General features: G+C 44.3%; 1 protein-coding gene across 12 annotated transcripts in view; it reads left to right on the plus strand.

The window, feature by feature from the left end:
• The window catches only part of ATP2B2 (ATPase plasma membrane Ca2+ transporting 2), a 393079-nt gene that overhangs the window by 150824 nt on the left and 222473 nt on the right, over positions 1-19782 (plus strand). For 3 of the 12 annotated variants that reach the window (XM_066326922.1, XM_066326925.1, XM_066326926.1), the window contains exon 1: positions 18281-18615. The exons of 1 other annotated variant lie outside the window; for it this stretch is intronic. The gene's annotated coding sequence lies outside the window, so the exon portion shown is untranslated. Of the gene's footprint in view, positions 1-18032; positions 18177-18279; positions 18616-19394; positions 19413-19782 lie in introns of those variants that run through there. 8 more of the 12 variants (XM_066326915.1, XM_066326921.1, XM_066326920.1 and 5 more) reach the window with 7 other exon arrangements.

Below are 19782 nucleotides of genomic sequence, written 5' to 3' on the forward strand. Positions count from 1 at the left end.
TGTGTGAAGTAACTGCAGAAAGAGGCTGTAACTTCTGAGAGACACAGAAAATTCTCTCTCTGTGCACACTGTGGACTCTCCTGGGCAGAAGTGATTTATGTTTGATTTGGCACAATGAGTATGCACAGTACCTGGAGATGTTCTCCACTGGGACACTTGGACTAAGTTTAGTAACTTGAAGTCGGAGACACTTTGTGGTCAGTGAGGAATCATCATTATTCATGGCATAATTTCCTTCTTGTGGAAGGGGATTATGGACCCTTTTGAGGTTTGGTGGGGCTGAGACGCGTGGTTGTTGCACCACAGCTTCAGCTGGTGGAAAACTGGGGTTTGGGATTTTTGGTATGAGCTTCACAAGGCTCAGTCCTGCCCTGCTCTGGCTCCTGCACTGGCTTTGAGCTGATCCAAGTCCTGCTGCATCTTCAAGGAGCCCGTGGTGGGAACAGCCTATCCAACACCTAAAGTTCTGAAGTTGAAGGAAAAGCACTTAGAGAAGAGCTTCATTCTTTAAAAACTGGTATGGAGCTGATTCTGTTAAAACTCTTTAATGTAGCAGATCTGCTCCATCCTTCCCAGGGACAGCAGACAATCCATAAGATCACAAATAATTTTTGCATTGGCATTAACACCCAATGAATGTTCTGTGGTTAATGCACTTTCAGCTACATTTGCATTAAAAGAAAAAGCTTTAGCTCTTCGTAATTTATCTCATCTTGTTTTATTTTTTTTATATATATTTAAGAGGAGTCATTATCACAGAAAGCAAAGTCAAAACTTGTGTGCCTTTGTGAACTTAAATTTGCATTTGAGCTGTTGCACCAGTTGGCATTTTCTTTTTCCTGGAGCTGATGGAATAGCAGCACGCTTTGCTTGGGCAGTGATAATGGCCCAATGGAGTAACAGTTGAAATTAAGATCCATGAAGGAATATTTGTGGACAAAAGCCGAGAAAGAATCCCATTCCCTTCTCCTTGAGCATCACTTTGCTGCAGTTAACCCTGCAGTGAGCTGGCTGGGGAAGGAAAAAAAGCAGAAACAAAGCAAAAGCCAAGCCTCAGGAAGACAGAAATGAAATTCCTGTAAATCCAGGTCTCTGAAATCAATGTCTGTGAGGTGAAGACAAGCTCCAGTCCCACAGGGGGAGCAGGGAGAAGCTGCATGGAGGAGGAAGTGGCACAGGTCTCTGGCAGGATGCAGCTCCTGGATCTCCTTGGGTTTGCTCCATTCTGCCTCTAAGAGGTGCTGAACCTCCAAACCAAAACATTGGTGGTTTCCATTGTCTGAGAGTGTTGAAAAGAACCTGTAGAATCTGTATCCAAGCAGAAAGATGAAATGAAACAAAAATTCACAGCTTTCCCATTGTGAGGTCGTTCCTGGATAAGGGAGCAGTGTGGCTCTTACAGAGACATTAATTTGGACCATGAGGTTTATTTGTCACCTCTGAGTTACAGGAATAGGTGTGTACAGAGACTCTCGAGCTCCACACAGCAGAGTTGTGCAGAGGTTAAATCTGTGATTCTGGCCGGGCCTCATGTACATGAGATAATTACCTTCGGCACCTTTGTGTCTAGGCCTAATTCATCTCTCAAAGATAAGGCAATAATTTACCTCTTAACCTCATTCTTCGTGTGCCAAATAAGGCGGCTGTGCAATAAAAACTTAGATGTTCATGTTGGGAGTAGGGAATGGAGGCCAGTGTCTGGGGCAAAAGCAGTATTTGGACAGGAAAATGTGCAGGAGTAGGTGGAAATTTTTGCCTCAAAACAAGCCTTGCACGAGGATTTTTAGTGGTAAACTGAGATTTGCCGCGACGAGACGTGTCCAATTCTCCAGCAAACATTTGTGGATTTCCAAAGAGGCCATGGTTCAGGCGGTATCTCCGTGCCTGTGGTGGTGTTTTATGGTAGGCCCTATAAAGTTACATGTGCCTGGTTAATTTTTAGTTTTGTACTTTTTACGCTTTGTGCAAATATGCTTTGATAGAGGCTAAAATCCCCAAACTCCAACCTGGGACAGTCTTTAGTGTATTTGAAATAGGAGTGGCACAGGTTAGTCCAGATAAAGAGGGGAATATTTAAGAATTCCCAAGGTGAGGGGATCTCTATTTGCTACCTGGCACCTGAGGAGGAGATCTAAGTGTAGTCGATGGCTGTGTTGATGATTTCTCCATTAACTCCTGTGTGTGTGAGTTCTGTTTACAGCTGAATAATTGTTTATATGTAAATAAAGCTACTGCATCTTTCTTCCCCTCTGTAAGGACAGTTTTAGCTTAATTACATCAGGGAGGGATGTGTGGGGAGCTGGGGGAATGTGATTCATTTTAAATTTGCTTCCTGTTTATTTGCTACGTGCCACACTTAATTGAGTTGTTGTGGGGTTTTTTAAATTTTTTTTTTTCATAGAAAAAAATGTGCCTTCTTTCCCTCTGGTTTTAATCTAATAGGTGACATTTTCATTCTTTCTGGAGAATTAATTAAGGTGGATTTTAGCTTCTTTTCCAGGCACCCGAGCAGGCTGAGGTACCACTGTCATTTCTGGTTGTGGATGTTTGAACAACTGTAGAATTGCTTTAGTGTTAATCGTATTGGGGCTTTCTTTTTACGGTGTGAGAGAAGGGAAATCATGAATTAATCTCTCCAGTGGACCTTGGCTCCTCTCGCAGCAAAGTTTCCCTCCTGTAAATGCTGGGTATTATGTCAGCTCCCTAGAAGCGCTCATTATCACCTACACATTGTGTGTCAAGTGCTGCTTTCTAAAGAGATTAGTACCTCCTCCTCCTCCTCCTCCTCCCTCACTCTTGCTCAGCTCAGGAGAAGAAAATCCAAATTACCGCAGCCATCCAGGATGGGAGATGGAAAATAATGCCCTGATTTGGTTGCTGCTTCAAGGAGAGAAATGAGATGCAGGATGTGATTCCTCCTCAGCAGCGCTTTTGCGCTGACCTAATTTCACCTGACGTCAGAAGCTCTGGCAGCGTTGGGCTGAGCTTTGGATGGGGCTCAGCAGAGAGGGGCTTGGAGCCTTCCAAACCCTACCTGCACACACGGGGAGCTTCTTCAGGGAAACAGGTGCTGGAAGCGAGGCAAGAAAACCCAGGTGCTTTGTCCTTGTGGGAAGGGAAGCAAAATTGTAATCAAAGTTACAATAAAACCCAATCCTAATCAAAGGGGACCTTGAACCACTAATTAATTTTTTTTTCTTTGTTTCTGTTTTTCTTTCTGGTTTCTGTAACACACCTACACCTGTGAGAAGGTTTGGCTAATTGGGCCCTGATCAGGTTGGTTTTTTTTTTTTGTCAGCCAGCTGGCAAAGAACCACTCACATCTCTCTTATAAGGGCAGGATTTTGGTGTCCTTTACCAGGCAGGACTGACAAAACCAGACAAATGCAGATTCAGCAAGAAAAAAAAAAAAAAAAAAAAAGAGAGAGAAAAAATGCATTTACTTATTCTACAGTTGATATTCCCTTGGATACTACCTGTGCATGGAGTGAGGGTAGGCAGAATGAGAAAGGATGGATCACAATGGAAAAAAGTGAATAAAAACATTCCAAGCAAAACACACCTGCAACAAGTAATGCCTGCTTTTATAGAACAGGAAGATTAGCAGAGTTCTTTGATTTCAACTGTGTTTTGCAGAGGTGAAAGAGAGACAAGAGGATGAGCTTTTGGGAAATAGGACATGCTGCCACATTGGAAAAGTGCAGGGAGGAGGAGGAGCATTTTCTTCCCCATCTCTTGATTTTTATTTTTTTAATTTCCAGTCATGCTAGCTAAGCACTTAGTCTGGATCTTCCTTCTGAAGTCTGCACTGAAATAGTTTTGAATGGGGTTTTTTTGTTGTTTTGTTTTTTCCTTTCTGTTTAGAACCACGGGATCATTAAGGTTGGAAAAGACCTCCAAGATCCTGGAGTCCAAACCGAACTTTGGACACCCCCTTGTCAGCCAGACCATGGCTCTGAGCACCACGTCCAGTTGTTCCTTCAGCACTTTAGTGTTCCTTTGAAGCAAATGACTGGGATTCAGATTAGATTTCTCTGCTTCTGTCTATTTCTGCTTTAAGCAGGCCCCTGCAGCCAGGATTGTGAGATGTTATGTTTGGATAATTCAGCCTAAGAAATAAAAGGCTGCGCTCCTTAGACTGCAAGTTCAAATTCTTTGGAGAAACACAGTGACACTAGTAGCCTGGGCAATGCCATTTCAGCCTTCCCCACAGAGTTTCCATGCCAGAATGTTTAATAGATGTGTCCCACTCACTTTTTCTGAAGGATTTCATGTTTTTGGAGCGGAGGTTTTCCACCTGTGGCCCTGCTAATGTAAGTTGGTGCCTCTGCCTGGTGGCTGGGCTGTTTTGGTGCTGTCCCTGCAGCAGGATCCCTGTTTTCCCCCTTTATCCTGCTGGACCTTGCTGGTAGGGAGGTCACCAGCTCTTGGTCATGGGCAGCTCCTGCAGACAGGCCAGGGAGCCCTTGGGCAGGGATGCAGGGTTTGCACTGGCATTTGGAATCTGTGGAACAAACCAGGAACAGTGCTGGAGGTGCAGAGGGAGAGATCTCCCTGCCAGTGTTCATGGGAGAACATCAAAAGCTTGAAGTCTGAAAGGAAGTAAAGGAAGTTTGGAAGTTCCTCTCTGCAGGAAGCAGGGCTGGCAGCATCACTGCTGGCTTTCATTGGGCAGATGGATAAAACAAACTCTTCAGAGAGTGCTTGTTAGTAGGAGCTCACAGAAGACAGAAACAGGCACTATTAGCAAAAAAACCCCACCACCCTAATGCTGGAGGATTTTATGGCATTCAGGAATGGTAAAGGTCTCCTAAAGGTCTTCTCCAATCTGAATCATTCTGTATGTGGGGCCTGGAGGAGCTGCTCCAGATGTTGTTCACTGCACACAGAAGAAGCTTTACATCCATGTTGCGCAAAAAGGGGTGTGTGTGTTCTGAAGACTGCTGGGGTTTTTTTGTAAGACAACCCAGTTGAAAGCTGAGGAAGCAGGAATTCAGTTTTATATCTGAAGAAATCTGGAAAAGCAATTAAATCAATAGGGGGGATTTTAACACAAGTAGCAAAGAATATGGGATGTGGAAGATAAGCCAGAAAGAGGAGCTGCTTCTTGAGATCAGCCAGAAGAGCTGGGGGCTGGGATTCCTTCAGACCTCAGTTTTGTGTTGAATTTTATGCTTGATAAATCGACATTCTGAGATTTGACCAGAAGGTCTGTAGGTTAAAAACTGGGAGAAATGTGCCCTGAACAGTTTGGAGGATTTTCTAATCCATGAAAATAAAGGAAGTATTCAGTATTTTTAAGAACCCACTGGAAAAACTCTGTAGTCCTCCTCAGCTCTGTATTATGTCCAGTCAAACATGGAATATTGAATTTACTCCTCTAAATTTTTGCTGCAATGTAATAGAGTGCAATAAATTCCCCAACGATTTGGTGACTTAATATTTATTTTGTATTTACCCAGTAGATTGCGTTTGCCCATGGAAAGCCTTCCACCCTGAGAGTTTATCTGAGTATTTAGCAATCTTCTGTTTGTCCTCGCTGCACGTTTGGGAAATGATCTATGGTGGATATATTTAGGAAGCAGACACGGTGAAATTAAATCACTTGGTCAAGGTTACGGGGAGAATTTGAGATGGATGTTGAAATTAAGCCTGGATCTTCCTAGCCCTGAGCTAATCCTGTTGCAGCATGGTCACCCTCTATTTGAAATCTCTTCTGTCATCAGGGGCTCGTTTGTGGCTTTGGCTGGTTTTGCTGCAGCCACAAAAAGTACCCATGTGGGCACACTGGCAGAACAAACAGCCCCTCTCCCCCCACCCCAACTGCTGGGCAGAGTGAACCCTCCTCCTGGAAGAATTCCCAGTTTTTGAGCAAGTTTAGAGCTCAGAAGAGCCTCAGTTGGATGGAGAGGAGCCACTTTATTGCAGGTGGCATTCCCAGAGAGGATCTTGAAGTAGGAGGAATGGAGCTGGGCTGGGAATTGAAGGTGCTGACCCCAACCTTGGTGCCAGGCAGTGCCACCAGAGGGGTCAGTGCAGAGGTGAGGAGAAGCCTGCAGAGGTCTCAAACCCGGTTTTGAAGTGTCTGGCTTAAGAGCCGATCCCAGAACTGGGGCAGCGTGGAGCTCAGCAGAGACTCATTGCTCAGCTCCTCGCTCCAGGATTTTCCAGGATGATATAACCCAACATAAGCGGTGCTAACTCTCATTTTTTCCCAGCTAAATATACATCTCTGGAGCCTTGTGGAGCTTGAGCTGATTGTGTGGTGATGGAGAGGCAGCGTTTTATGTAAGGCGTGTGTAGGAGATCTGAGCGAGATCTCGACAGGGATCACATTAGAGCCTATAAATGTGGGATTGGTTATTTACAGCTGAAGTATGGGGTGAGAGAGAAAGGGATTTGGGCTCTGGATCCCACTGTTCCATTATCTCCAGAGAAGTGCTCAATATGTATTTCCTCAGTATAAACTGAAATTGATGCCTGATTACATTAAGTGCCATGTTTATAAAAGATGGACTGTTGGTTTGAAAATTAAGATTTTTAGTTCACTTCAGATCTTGAGGTTTCAAGCCCTTAAAAAAAAAATTCCAGAGCTCTTTAGGGCTGTCACTAAATCTTTGTAAAACTGTATTGCTTTAACTTAACTGGATGCTGGTTTTGCTGTGTCCAACAACAAATTTTTTAGTTCCTCTTGCTGGATGCATGAGTAAGAAATGGCGTTTTAAAACAATTCCTTGGACTGGTTCTGTAAGGGATAGAAAAACGTGCCAGAGTAATGTTCATTGCCTTGTACTGGTTAAACATTCCCTTCCTAGAGATTGAAATCCCTGCCTTGCTGCTCTCATGCTGATTCTGCAAACACACCCAGAGTCTTTCACTGCTGGAACACCAGTGCAATCACTTTCCCTATTCATGGTGCCCAAATAAACCATGTGTTTAGGTTTGCTCATAAAAAGGAGAAAAGAAGACAGATTTTCTTACAAGTGACATAATCTAGTGCTTTACAGACAGTGATTTCAGCATTTATTATTTTTGCCTTCCAGGAAACACAGGATCCAAAGCTTGTATAAATTAAATATCCTGGTGTAGACTCTTTAACGCTGTTGTATCTTTGATTTGTATAATTTATGCTTGTCCAGTGGATTCCTTAAATACTGTATTGAAGGATTTTAGATGGTCCTTTAAAAACCCTGGCCATCCTTCCTTCCAGGGCATTCACTGAGTTTCTCTCCTCAGCTGGTTTAGAAGTATCTCCTTTTACACCCATCAAAATGATACCCTCTAAGAGAAATTAACTTCTGTTCTTAATAATGTGATTGATTTAATTTATGCATAATAATATATAACTTAGTTGAGACTAAGAGAAAGCAAACAATGTAAAATAAAGTTCTGTTTTGTCAGATGGTTTTTATTTGTAATTCTGTAGGGAGGAAGAGGAAACATCCCAAAGATGCTTCCCCAACTATTTTAGAGGATAGACAAAGGAAATGGTTCTTTTAAATTCCCCTGCTAACAAATGATCATTTTTTTCCTGTTGGAATGAAACTCTTCCAGACTCTGGGGAGGGCTCTGCTGGTGTCAGTGGCACAACTTCAGGTGACATTAGTGAGGGGATGGCTACAGATGTGCTGTGGGATTTGTGTTTTTGGGGTTTTGTGTAGGAACAGGACACTTGTCTACCTATAAAAGGGTCTTTGTGAAAACCAACAGACACCTTTTTTCTCTTGGGGCTGATCTCTCTGGACACCTGGAGGGCTCTGCACCTCTGTTAATTAATTAACAGTGAGCCGTGGCCGTGTCCAGCACCGTGTCCAAAAAATTCCTGGTAATTTTTTCCAAGCCAGGCCAGGGAATGCACACTCAGTTTCCTTCCCAGTGAGTGAAGTTGCCTCTGGGAACTGAAGGTGCTGTACCTGACTCTGTGTTTCTTTAGAGAATTAATGAAAATCAGACATCTCAGCAATCTGGGGAAGCTTCTCTGTAAGTCTTCTCTCTCAGGCACAGAAATTACCAAAAATTTCATTATTTGAAAACCAGAAAACATAGAATTCCGAATGATGTTTCATGATGTATTTTATTATTTTCTCTCTTACCCATGTTATGATCTTCTACTGTTGCTCCTGAGCTGGAATTAATGAAATGGCAAGAGGAAAAAAAGCCTCAGTAGGATTTAATTTTGCGAATAATGTGCTGAGGGTTCTCATCACTACTTTATCTAAATATAACACTGTGAGCATCTCTGGTGCTTGTGAATTAGAGGATGTTTGGAAGCTGCAGCAGCTCCCAGGAAACCCAATTTTCCTCTCCACAAATCGAAGTTAGGAGTATTAAATATAATTAATATGGAATATCCGTGTTTAACCGTTTTATGGTATGTAAGCACAGAACATTTAGATGCCTTTAGTGAACTAAGCCGAGGACACGATGCAGGACTGCACAATTTATTTTTATCCTCAAGGTCAAGTAACATCTTTGAGCACTTACATTAGTGTTCAAGAAATATGAGTCTTACCATACAATTCCCTTCACGGTTAGGAATTGCCCTGTATGTGTTATATATGTACACAAGTATATGCATTCCTGATGATCTTTTTCCTTGGACTTTTGAAAATAAAAGCTGCACGTTTTTAGAGACTGGAATGTCTGACTTAGAGAGCAAAACTCCAAGATACGTAACAAAAGCATGAAGCTGATTTTTGCAGGGCAGTGCTGTGTTAAAGAAAAAAAGGGTATTTGTATAGAGAAATTAAGGAATCCTCCTAAATATGGGAATTCTAAGAAGAAACGTGGATTAAAGTAGAATTTGTGCTTATCTGATGTTGCTGGACTCTTTCAAAATGACTGAGCTGAAATGGCAGATGAATTCTTAATGGTCTTAAATTATCAGCCCATACATAAACCACTTTGTAACACTTTAAAGGGGAGAAAAAAAAAAAAAGTTGTGCTCTCCTGGCTTTTACTGCTTTACAAGCGCTTCAAACTCTCCCTCTTATCTTCCCTTTTTTGGAATGATGTAAGCAAACTTGTCAGATCTATTTTCTCAACCTCCCAGTGAGGCTTTTGTATTTATTTGCTGGTAAATTACCTTTTTTGGGAGGTTTTCAAAATTATTTTCACCCATTATTTCTGTTTATGGAGATCAGGATGCATGTGGTTGATCAGGTGAGGGCAAGGAGGAGGAGGGCTGGTTTCTGTCAGGAAGCTGTTGGGATTTTATCACTATAATCTGCCGGTTTATTACTGGTCATTAAGACATCTAGAAGATTTACTTGGAGCAAAAACCTCTCTAAGAGATCATGTCTGTAAGTTAGCCCTGGGAAAGGGGGATGGTGATGTTGGTCTTCCAGATGGAGAAGTTCTGGATGAGGCCGTGAGTTCCGGGCTCTGGAATTTGCCTGTTGGTCCTGGGGCACTTCCCGGTGGTCCCTGTAACCCTGTGCAGGGGAATTTGGCTGCATTTGGGATGTGAGCTGACAAATGACCCACAGTGAAATAAATAATCTGACTTTTATTTCCCCTGCACAATGCTGCGTCCTGTTCTCGGTGCCTAAAACAAATCCTTGCCGGTGCAGAAAAAGAACAATTCTGGCTCTGAAGAAAGGGAGGTGAAAATGCAGTCAATAAATCACTCAAAATGTAATCAGGGCATTATTCAAACCTCCCAGGCTGTGCTCTCTGGGAGGTTAAACCTGGCTGAGACCCAACCATGGCCAGGAGTTAGGCTCAGGGCTCATCGTGGGTCCCTCACAGGGTATTCTGTGATTCTGGGAAGTAAGGACTGGTTTGGGTTCCTTCTGCTTGGTGTTTTGGTCTTTGCATTTCCTGACCTCTTTATGGAGGATAGGAGAGGTACTACCCTGCATTGTTTGCCCCAAATCCTTTCTTGACACATTTCTGACCAAAAAAAATGAGGCTTTTGTTTTGTTTTGTTTTGTGTGGGTTTTTTTTTTCCTTTTCCTCTTTTTTTTTTTTTTTTTTTTTTTTTTTTTTTTTTTTTTTTGTTTTGTTCTTTTTAATTCTTCCTGAAGGAATGGAACCTTTCCTCTTAGTGAGGAATCTGCAGCACATCAGTGTTGCTGGTGAAGGACAATTTTCAGATAATGGACAGCTTGAAGGGTTATTTAGCTAAGGGAAACCCTATAAAAGGTGTCAAATTTTGTTTGGATGAGAGATTATTCTAGACTAGATATTGGTGGGGTTTTTTCTCCAATAACATTTTTGTTCACATGTTCATTGTTCTGCTCTGGGCAGACTCTTAATCTACAGTAATGCTTCAGCAAGCCCTGAGCTCAGTTGCTTCAAAAAGTTCTGATATTTTGGCAAATTTTTTGTAACTATTGTTTCACAGTGTTGCGTCTGGGGCCAAGAAACAGCTTGCGGATCTTCAGGACGTGGCTCAGTCTGGAAGCCAAGCCTGACACCCACCTGATTTTCATTTAGAGTGTATTTTTTATTTCTTATACTGACTATATTTATCACAATAACATTTGGGTCTTGTATTTAATATTTAATAATGTGAATAAGTATGTTTGTGCTAAATATATGTTACACCTCAAAGTAAATTTTTTAGAGCAATAATTCTTAAAGCTTTCTTATTGTAAAGCTCATTCTTTGCTGAAGAATTTGAACATTTTATTTCAAAACTAGATATAACTGTGAATACAAATCCTCAGTTCTTATGGGACAATATTTATATCTAAAAGCCACAAACAGTCATTGTGATAATTTCAGATCAGGTTTGACTCTACAGTTACTTGAACACTCGGACTGCCTTTTGTGAGCTTTATTCCCAGATGTTCCGGTGGGGTTGAAAGGGCTGATTTATTGAAGTTCACACGATTTTTGTTTGTTTTGGCTGAAGTGGAGCCATTCTGTCAAATGCTGCCATGCAGGGAGGGGCAGGACTGGTGCGCAGAATTTTGGGCTGTACCAGAACATTCCAGCCAACACCAGCGAACCCTCCCAAGGCTCTGGGACTGGTCTGAGTTCCCACAGCCCGTGGGGTGGCAGTGCCAGCCCTGGTGACATCAGCAGCACAAAGTCACTGCTTTGGTAGAGCCGGAGGCTGTGGCACAGGGTGAAGAACATCCAAGGGCTCTCAGATTTGTGTGAAGGGCCAGCTCCAGTTCCTCCTTCCGCCAGAGGAGCACCCAGAGCTGTGGGGCTTTGTGGGCCAGCAGCCAGGAGAGGCCCTGGGGTTGGACAATCTCCAGAGGAGGTGGCTCTGAGGTGACCCTGAGATTCCCAGGATGAGGCTCTGGGCTGTGGGGACAATATCCTGAGGAGGTGGCTCTGGCGTGGCCCCAAAATTCCCAGGATGAGGGTCTGGGCTCTTGAGAACACCCTCTGGAGGAGGGGGCTCCAGGGCAGCCCAAGATTTAAGGATGGGGCAGCAGGAACAATCTCCTGACGAGATGGCTCCAGGGTGGCCCCGAGATTCCAAGGATGAGGCTGTGGGGACAATGTCCCAAGGAGGTGGCTCCAGGATGACCCCGAGATTCCCGGGATATGGCTCTGGGGACACCCTCTGGAGGAGGTGGCTCTGGGGTGACCGTGGCATTCCCAGGACAGGGCTCTGGGCTCTGGGGACACCCTCTGGAGGAGGTGGCTCTGGGGTGACCGTGGCATTTCCAGGACAGGGCTCTGGGCTCTGGGGACACCCTCTGGAGGAGGTGGCTCTGGGGTGGCCCCGAGATTCCCAGGAATGGGCTCCAGGCTGCCCTGGGAGGCGCCTGTGTGTGCACATTCCTCAGGCGGGATGATCAGCAGGGCACAGATACCCAGGGCTTAGCAAAGCTTAGCAGGTCAGATTGCTTTGGCCACTAAGCTAAACATAGCCTTTTATCTCATTATATGGGGAAAACCCTCTCCTCAACAGGAGGCAATCGCTGCAGGTGATTAACTGCTAGGAAATGTGCAGTCGGAGTTGGATTATCTGCTGAGATATCAAAAAGTTCTTTTTTCATAGTTTGGTACAATTCTGTTCTCCTGTTTGAATTGTTGAGAGTGGTTGAACCTTGTCCCAACATTGTTTTCCTTTATGTTAATAATTTGCCTTTATTAGAGTAATAAATAAGGCTGATCCAGGCTGTCATTCAGAGCCATTTGACAAAAAGGCTACAATGGGAGCTGCTGTGTCAGACTAATGAGATGTACAGTCAGGAGATCCAGGTGTGTAGGGAAAGTCCTTTTATGGGAGAATGAAAGCTTTAAGTTCTCAAAGGAGCATGCATTACTTTAATAATACTAATAACAGTCCATATCTGTGGTTGAATTAATTCTCTGCTGTTATTTCTTGCTGTCTAATCTGAATTATGACTGGAACAGTTGAGCAGTTTAAGGAGAACAATGGTGGGTTTCTTTTTTAAGGTGCAGTCCGAGGTCATGGTGTGACCTGGCTGTGTAAAGAGGGGGTACTTGAGCTTCATATCCATGTCACAGTCATTCACAATTTCATGGCAAAGGATGCTCCTTCAAACACCTCCTGCTCAGGATAGTCTTTTCAAATGGAAGATCAGTGGTTTCCTGTACAGAAGTTTAGCAAATATGAAGGAAAAATAACTTCTAGACCATTGTGGTAGTGTATGGCATCAGTGATACCAGAAGAAGATGCTGAACCAAAATTCTGATTCCAAACTGTTTTTTTTTTTTTCTGGGAGGATAGTTTTGATGCAATAGAGGGATGAGCCCATGTAACCCATCTATTTGTGCAAAGTTTCACCCCTATTTCCAAACATCCTTCAAAGTCGGGTTGTCTGAAATCTGCAGTTTGATATGAGCTGAAGTGATCCCTTTAAACTGTACAATCCTATAATTTGAGTTTAAATGACTTTGGATTAAATTTCTAATCTCCATCAGGACCATGAGACTGCAGGGAGAGAGTGACATTCTCTTCCAGAACACAGGGAAGGGAATTCCTGTGGTGGAAACCCAAAGGACTTGAATCTCCCTCCCAGTCTCACTGTATTATGTTAAGTAAACACATTAATGCTGGAAGGCAGTTGGCACTAATTCTGTTTTGAGAACTGCGGATACGGAGTTTAAATGCCCACAGAATGAAGGGAGGATTCCTTTGTTGCCTATCCACAGCTCCCAGGAATTGTGTCACCCTCACAAGGCTGCTCCTCAAAGCTCCTGTCAGGCCACTCTATTGGTTGGTCTAAGATTTGTTCTGAGTGCCAACAAATATTTCCACTCATCTACGTGTGAGATGGCAGATTCTGTCTTTAGGCCAAGAAGAGGGTTGAATGCTGATACAGCACAGGTTTTATATGCTTAGGCCTGTCTTTGTTGAGAAGCTGATTTCAGCAATGGGTTCAGGTTTAGCCATGTCAGAGGTTGCAGGTCCTCACTCTGGCCAGGGCAGATCCCTTTGGAGGAGGCTGCTGAGATGCTTCTCTGTCATAGCTGTGCTTAGGCTGTGGCAGTGAGCCAGCTTTGCTTAAGCTTTACTGGGAAGCTCAGGCTAATTAATGCTTCTTCCTCAGTGGTGGTTTTTTTTTTTTTTTTTGGTTGTTTGGTTGGGGTTTATTTGGTTTTTGTTTTTGTTTTGTTGCTGTTGTTGTTGTTTTTGGAAGAGCCTAATGACTCTTCTTCCTGCTTGGGTGATCCTGGAAGCCTGGTTTTGTTTTCTGAGCTTTAATCCTGCAGCAAGGAGGGGACAGCAGTGGCAGCCCAGCCTTGCAGGCATCTTCTCTTTGTGGGCATGGCTTTTAGATGGTGAAAGAGGAAAAACTGAGATATTTGTCGATGTCAGATGCTGGAGATTGAAGGAGAAGGGGGAACTGCAGTTCTGGTTGGCTGGTAGTTTTCCTTTCAGACACTGAGAAAGTTGGGATGGCGGTCAAGGAAGTAAGCTGATTGGAGCTGCAATAATTTATCAGTCAGAACAAGTGGCAATTTGTACCGGAAAATAAATGTGGCAGATAAAATAAAGAGTTCAAGGCAACTGTGAGCTTCTGAGGTTTAAATCACACAGCGAATGGTTGGGCTTGGATGGGAGCTCTGGGGCTCTCCCAATCCAAGCCCTGTGCCTGGATCAGCTCCAGAAGCTCTCTCAGCACAGCCAGGTGTGCCCAAGACCTTCTCCCAAGGACAAGGAAGGGTTAACCAAACCACCAGCTCCAAAGAGCTGCAATTTAACCTCGGGAATACACTGATTTTATCGTTAGGGAAATTGAAGCACAGTGGGATCGAGTGACCTACTAACATCTCCCAGTCAGGAAACAGCAGGACAAGTCCTTGAATGTGACTGTTCCGAGGTCCCTCTCCTCCACTCCTCCTTTTATTAGGTCGTGTTGCTTCCCAGGATGACAACGTGTTTGCGCAGTTCCGGAGCACAAGCTGTTTCCTTGCAGAAACATCACTGCTCTCTGCTCCCCAACTGGAGAGACACCGAATCTGAAAGCAGATATAATTCTTCTTCTTAAAAACATAGCAAATGAGGCTGAAAAATACAAGAGGCTACCAGTCTGCTGGTCTAGTTTAGGTATCTGGGTTGTGATTAGGAAAATTATGAAATCTGCTGCTGCTGCTTTCCAGTGCCATTCCTCTGATTGGACAACTTCACTGGAAAGGAGGTCTTCATCCCCAAGATCCTGAAAGGGGAATTAAAATTATGTTCCTATGTTTCCTGTCGTTAATTATCTCATAAAGACCTTGAAATGTGCTTGTGATGTTTATCACCAGCACATATAGAATGAAAATTTTCTCCAGAGAAATCAGGTAGGCTCTTTTGCCTCCAAATATAAATTGTCAGTTGAAGCTTTACTTTTTTTTCAATTTTTTTCAAGCTGTAGTTCAGGCTCAACAGCTAAAGCCTCACTCTTTCTACATCTTGTAAATGTTGTCTTGTTTTTTAAACTTAGCTCCAAAGAGTGTATTTCTGTTTTCCATTCCATTTTTCTGCTTCATTTCCACTCCTTGCCCCCAAGTTAAGGTGTTAAATTGTTTTTCTGTCAGAGCTAAATAACATGCTGCTGGATGCTTTAATAGGCATGAAGATGTGCTGACAAACCCTCATTTCAGATGGTGTCTTGCTTTGCAGGGCTTTGCTATTAAATTTGATGATGAAAAAGCACAGGCCAATGTTGCAGCCATTTTGAGCCGCACGTGCTGGAAACCGGGTTGGAAAATGTTAATATTTTCACAGTTTTGTCCAAAAAGTAATGATAATAAACCTCCCAACCGTGTAAATTCTGAGCTCAGGGTGTTCCTGGAGGTCCTGTTTACTGGCTGGCCTGTTTCTGAGGGTAAATTGCTCTTTTTAGCTCAGGTTGGAGGGTATCTGCTGTGGGTAGCAGGTATTCCCTGGGATTGTGTCTTGTGACTCTGGGGGCAGTGAGCAGGTGTCAGCCTTGAACCACAGAACTCGTGGTCTTGTCTCAGCAGTGCTGGGGTTCAGGTTTGGGCCATTTCTGAAGAGTTTTCACTGAGGAGCTTTAAATGAGGGCAAACACAAGGTTGCCTCTTTATTCCAAGCTGCTTGATGCACACCCAGGGCAGGCTCCAGTGTGGAGCACAGATCCAAGGCTTGGGAATTCATTCAGCTCCCACTCCAGAATTTGCATCCTCTGAGATGGAGATCAGCATTAAAAGCTTGGCCTTGGCTGTAAGATGGCAGTGTTGTTGTGGAGGTAGGACCAACACAACTGTGTGAGCAGGCTCCAAACAAACCTCCAAAAATCTTGCTGGCTTCTTCCATCTCCCCACGTGCTCTGGTGCTTCGAGGCCTGCGGTGAGTGAGCACTGGGAATATTCATGTGCAAAGTTGGTTGGATTTGGCGTATAATGAAATGTTCAAATTAAGGTTTTCTTTCCCTTTTGAACATTATTTTTTCTGTTATTTTTCTCCACTTATTCCCTTGGCTATTCTGTTCATTAAAAATAAGAATTAGAGGTTTTTTCTGATATAGACCTTATGATTCCGTCCCTGGCCTGAAGTTTCTGTAGTATAGCAGAAAGTCTTTGAGAGCAGCACTCATCAAACTGACAACAGCCAAATGCATGGAATAAGATTTTTATGCCGTGTTGAATTTCTTTAAGGTATTCTTTTCTTCTTTCAGGAAAGACAGTGCAAGAAAAAAGTATTTTTTAATGTGTTTTGGTACTGTGTCAATCAATCTGCTATTGCTTTTCAAATAATCTTTAAAAATTCTACGAAGAAAAAAAAAAAAATGAATGTCAGTAGCCAGATAATTGCAGATGTCTCAGTATCTTCCTGCTTTTCTGACAGAGCAGTAGAGGTCACCAACGTTTATGGGTCTGGGACCTCAGCACAAGATATTTAAATCAAGCACTGCTTTGTTGAGTGCTGGGATTCAATTTGAGCTGCACTGCAAACTCCCAACAGCTGCAGTTTGTACTGAAAACTTGTTCGGAAAAGGGGACACGTCTCTCTGCTTAATATAACCCAAAGTCACTGCATCTGGTGTCCTGGCATGCATGTAATTGCCTGTAGCTTCCTAATGATAAAGGCAGTCTCACATGAGAAAATTCTGCATTGATCCTAGTCCTGATTTACATTTTACTTCGTTAAGAAAAAATTGATCAGCATAGATAAAACTCCTGATCAATGATCCCAGCACTTTTTTTTTTTTTTTTTTTTTTTTTTTTTTTTTAAATAGCTTCCATTTTGGTGCAGTGCAGACTTTTGGTTTAACTGGCTGAATTGATATTCTGAGCAGCGAGTAAGGCAGGATGACAGAGCATCAGCACAGCTACTCCTATTATTGCTCAGGGAGGTGTGCTCCTGCCCATCCTGGCCAAGGCACAGGCAAAGCCATGAGCCACTGCTGTCCTAGGATGCTACAGAGCACATCCCAACTTTTATCTGTGCTGTTTTACACATTCTTCACAAAAAAAAAAAAAAAAAATCAGAGGTATTTTCTTGTGTTCAGTCATTCTCAGGGCTGACTGGTTTGAGGTAGGAAATCTGAAGTTGTAGTTTGGATGTGGCACATGTACTGATCACAGATTCCTTTGAAAAAAATAAACCTTTACACAGAAAATGTTCTGCTTTTCAAAGGACCGATGTCTCTGTCTTGTTTTTGGTATTTGGGTTTGCACTGCCATAACACGGTATTTCACTGGAAAAGCCTGTTACACTTCTGAGTCCTCTATGTGCTAATAATTCAAAATAGCAGATGCATAATAACTCGGGATGGATCGTGAGGAGCTGTAGGTAGAATCCAGCGATTCCCCAAAGTGCAGGGCTGCGAGGAAGAGGCAGAGAAGGGCAGAGAGCTGCTCTGGCATGTAGATGTGGTTTTACAGCACACGCTGATGTGACCACATCAGATGAAACGGGGATATTTCGCTGTTCTCCTGCACGGTTTTGGATTTCTGGCAGGCACGGCAGGGACACAAACACAACACAAACCCCACAGCCTTGCAGGGCTGCATTCCCCCCTCCTTATTTTCCTTAGAATCCCCATTGTTCTTACATAAACAGAGAGAGCAGGGGAAGGGCGAGCGAGCGAGCCGGATCTTTTGCAGAGGGTGATGCTGAAGTGATCCGCAGCAGGGACACGCCGCCGTGCCGGGCTCTGGCAGCAGCGGGCACAGCCCGAGCATCGCCGGGGCGCCGGGGATGCGCCGCTCCTTTCCTCCACAGCCCTTCATCCCCCCTCCCCTCCTCCTCTCCTCCTCCAGCGACAGTGCTAGCACTTGACAGCCCTTGTCCTTGAAGGTTTCTCCCGTTTCTGAGTAAGTGGCATATTCCTGGTCGCTTGCCATCTTCCGTTTTTGTCATTATCCCAGGGGGAAGCATTTAAAAAAAAAAAAAAAAATCGCAAACAACAAACATGGTGGTTCAGTCCTATTTTCCCCCCCCCGCTATATATACATATATATATATTTATTTTTTTTTTTTTTTGGTGTTGCTTCCCCCCTTCTCCCACCCCATCCCCGCTGTGCTGCGCGCTGCGGCGGTGTCCCGGCGGTGTCCCCGCGGTGGCGGTGTCCCCGCGGTGGCGGTGTCCCCGCGGTGGCGGTGGCGGTGCGGGGATGCTGCGGGCGCTGCCTCCCCGGCGCTGTGGCGGCGGTGGTACGGTCTGCACGGTCCGCAGAGCGGCTCCGCGGCCGCTGCGCGCCTGCCCGCGCCCATGCCGAGCGCTCCCGAGCCCTCCGCCCGCTAGCCGGGAGCAGGCTGCGCCGGGGAGGATGGCTTAGCCCGAGTAAGTAGCGACATCCGCAGCGTGACGGCAATAATGGTGGCGGCGGTGAGAATAATAGTAATAATAATAATAATAATAATAAAAGAAAGAAAGCAAAAATTCCCCCCCCTTTTCCGTTCTGAGCTGGTTTATCTGGCGTTTTGCTGCCGGGGAAGGTGGTGTAGGGACAGGGGCTGAGTGATGCATTAGGTTTTGGTTCGCGCCCTGGGGAGCTCTGCAAAGGTAACGCTGCGACTCGTGAAGCTTGTTCTGTAAGGTCAAAGAGGAACTGCATAGCTAAAAGGCTGTCTTGCATCAGAAAGCGTTTTGCTGGGCTTCGGTAGGTTGAGAATTCAGCATGATCTGGTTGTTTTCGAAACGTATGGGCTTGATTTTGATTAAATCAGTTCTCTAGTGATGAGGAAAACACGTGGATGGGATTTTGCTTTTATCATTGCTGGTAAGAATCGGATGTGCTTTTTTTTTTTTTTTTTTTTTTTTCCTTTCAGAAGCTCACATTTCACTAAAATGTGAGCAATACACTTCGACTGTTGTATTTTTCTAACTTTAATGTTTTCTTACGATAGGCAAAGCTATTTCTTGTTAGGAAAATCTGTTATCCTCGGCTGGGTTCCTTTCTAGAGCTGATTACAGTTTTTCGGTGCGTTTGTTTGGAAGTAAAGGGCACACAGGTTAAAAAGCCCCAACATTGCCTTTGTATTGAGATGGACTAGAAAATAATGAGGAAGAAAGCGGGAATTTTCTGTAACTCCTTTTAACCATGCATGGTGTTCCCTGTGGCAAGACAGGGAAAAGCTTTTCTGAGGTGTATGATAAAAGAATTAAGAATTCTGACAGAATAGACTTTAATTTTTTCTTTCTTTATTTATTATATCAAAAGAATGATCAGCTCCAAAGTCCACCGAGTGCTGCATTTTGGCTGCTCACGAGGCATCCAACGCCTTTAAGAGAAAACATAAGATTACGGGAGTCATTTCCGATTATGTAAAGGGAGATTTCTGTGCGTTTGATCCGCGCCTGCGGCGCTGGCAGCTCCTGTGCCTCCGCTCCGGGCACCGCCGAGCTCTGCTGTGCCCCTGCCTCCCAAATTCCTGACTTGAGTCCGTCCTCTCGGAGCCGGGGCACTTTCCCTGAGCATCTCCCGGGGCTGTGGAGGCCATGGCTGTGGGCAGTGCCGCGCCTCTGGGGCAGCCCCGAGGGGATGCTTAGCCCTCTGCTCCCCGTTCCTGCTGCAAGGTGAGTATTGAAGCGACTCCAAGGGAATGGCTCTGCTTTTCAGGGTGAACCGCTTCGTTTGGACATCCCGAGGGCTGCGTGCTCCTCGGGGTTTGTGGTCCTTTGACACCCCCCCAGCCCCGCGATCGCTTTCTGTTGCGGGGCCGGCGAAGGATTGCGGGGATATTACACAAGTTGGGATGTCTTCAGATGGGAAAATCGCGCTTTTGCTGCTGGGATTTGAGGTTGATGTCAGATAGCTGTGGTATGAAATTGATAATGGGGGTTTCTGGTTAGTATTTGCTCAGAAAAGGGGATTACAGGTCGACTTCATAGTCCACATGTGGGGTTTTTTTTACTGCTGAGATGCATTCCTGATTAGCATTTAATT

This window comes from Sylvia atricapilla, chromosome 11, assembly GCF_009819655.1.
Source record: "Sylvia atricapilla isolate bSylAtr1 chromosome 11, bSylAtr1.pri, whole genome shotgun sequence".
Taxonomy (NCBI): Eukaryota; Metazoa; Chordata; class Aves; order Passeriformes; family Sylviidae; genus Sylvia; species Sylvia atricapilla.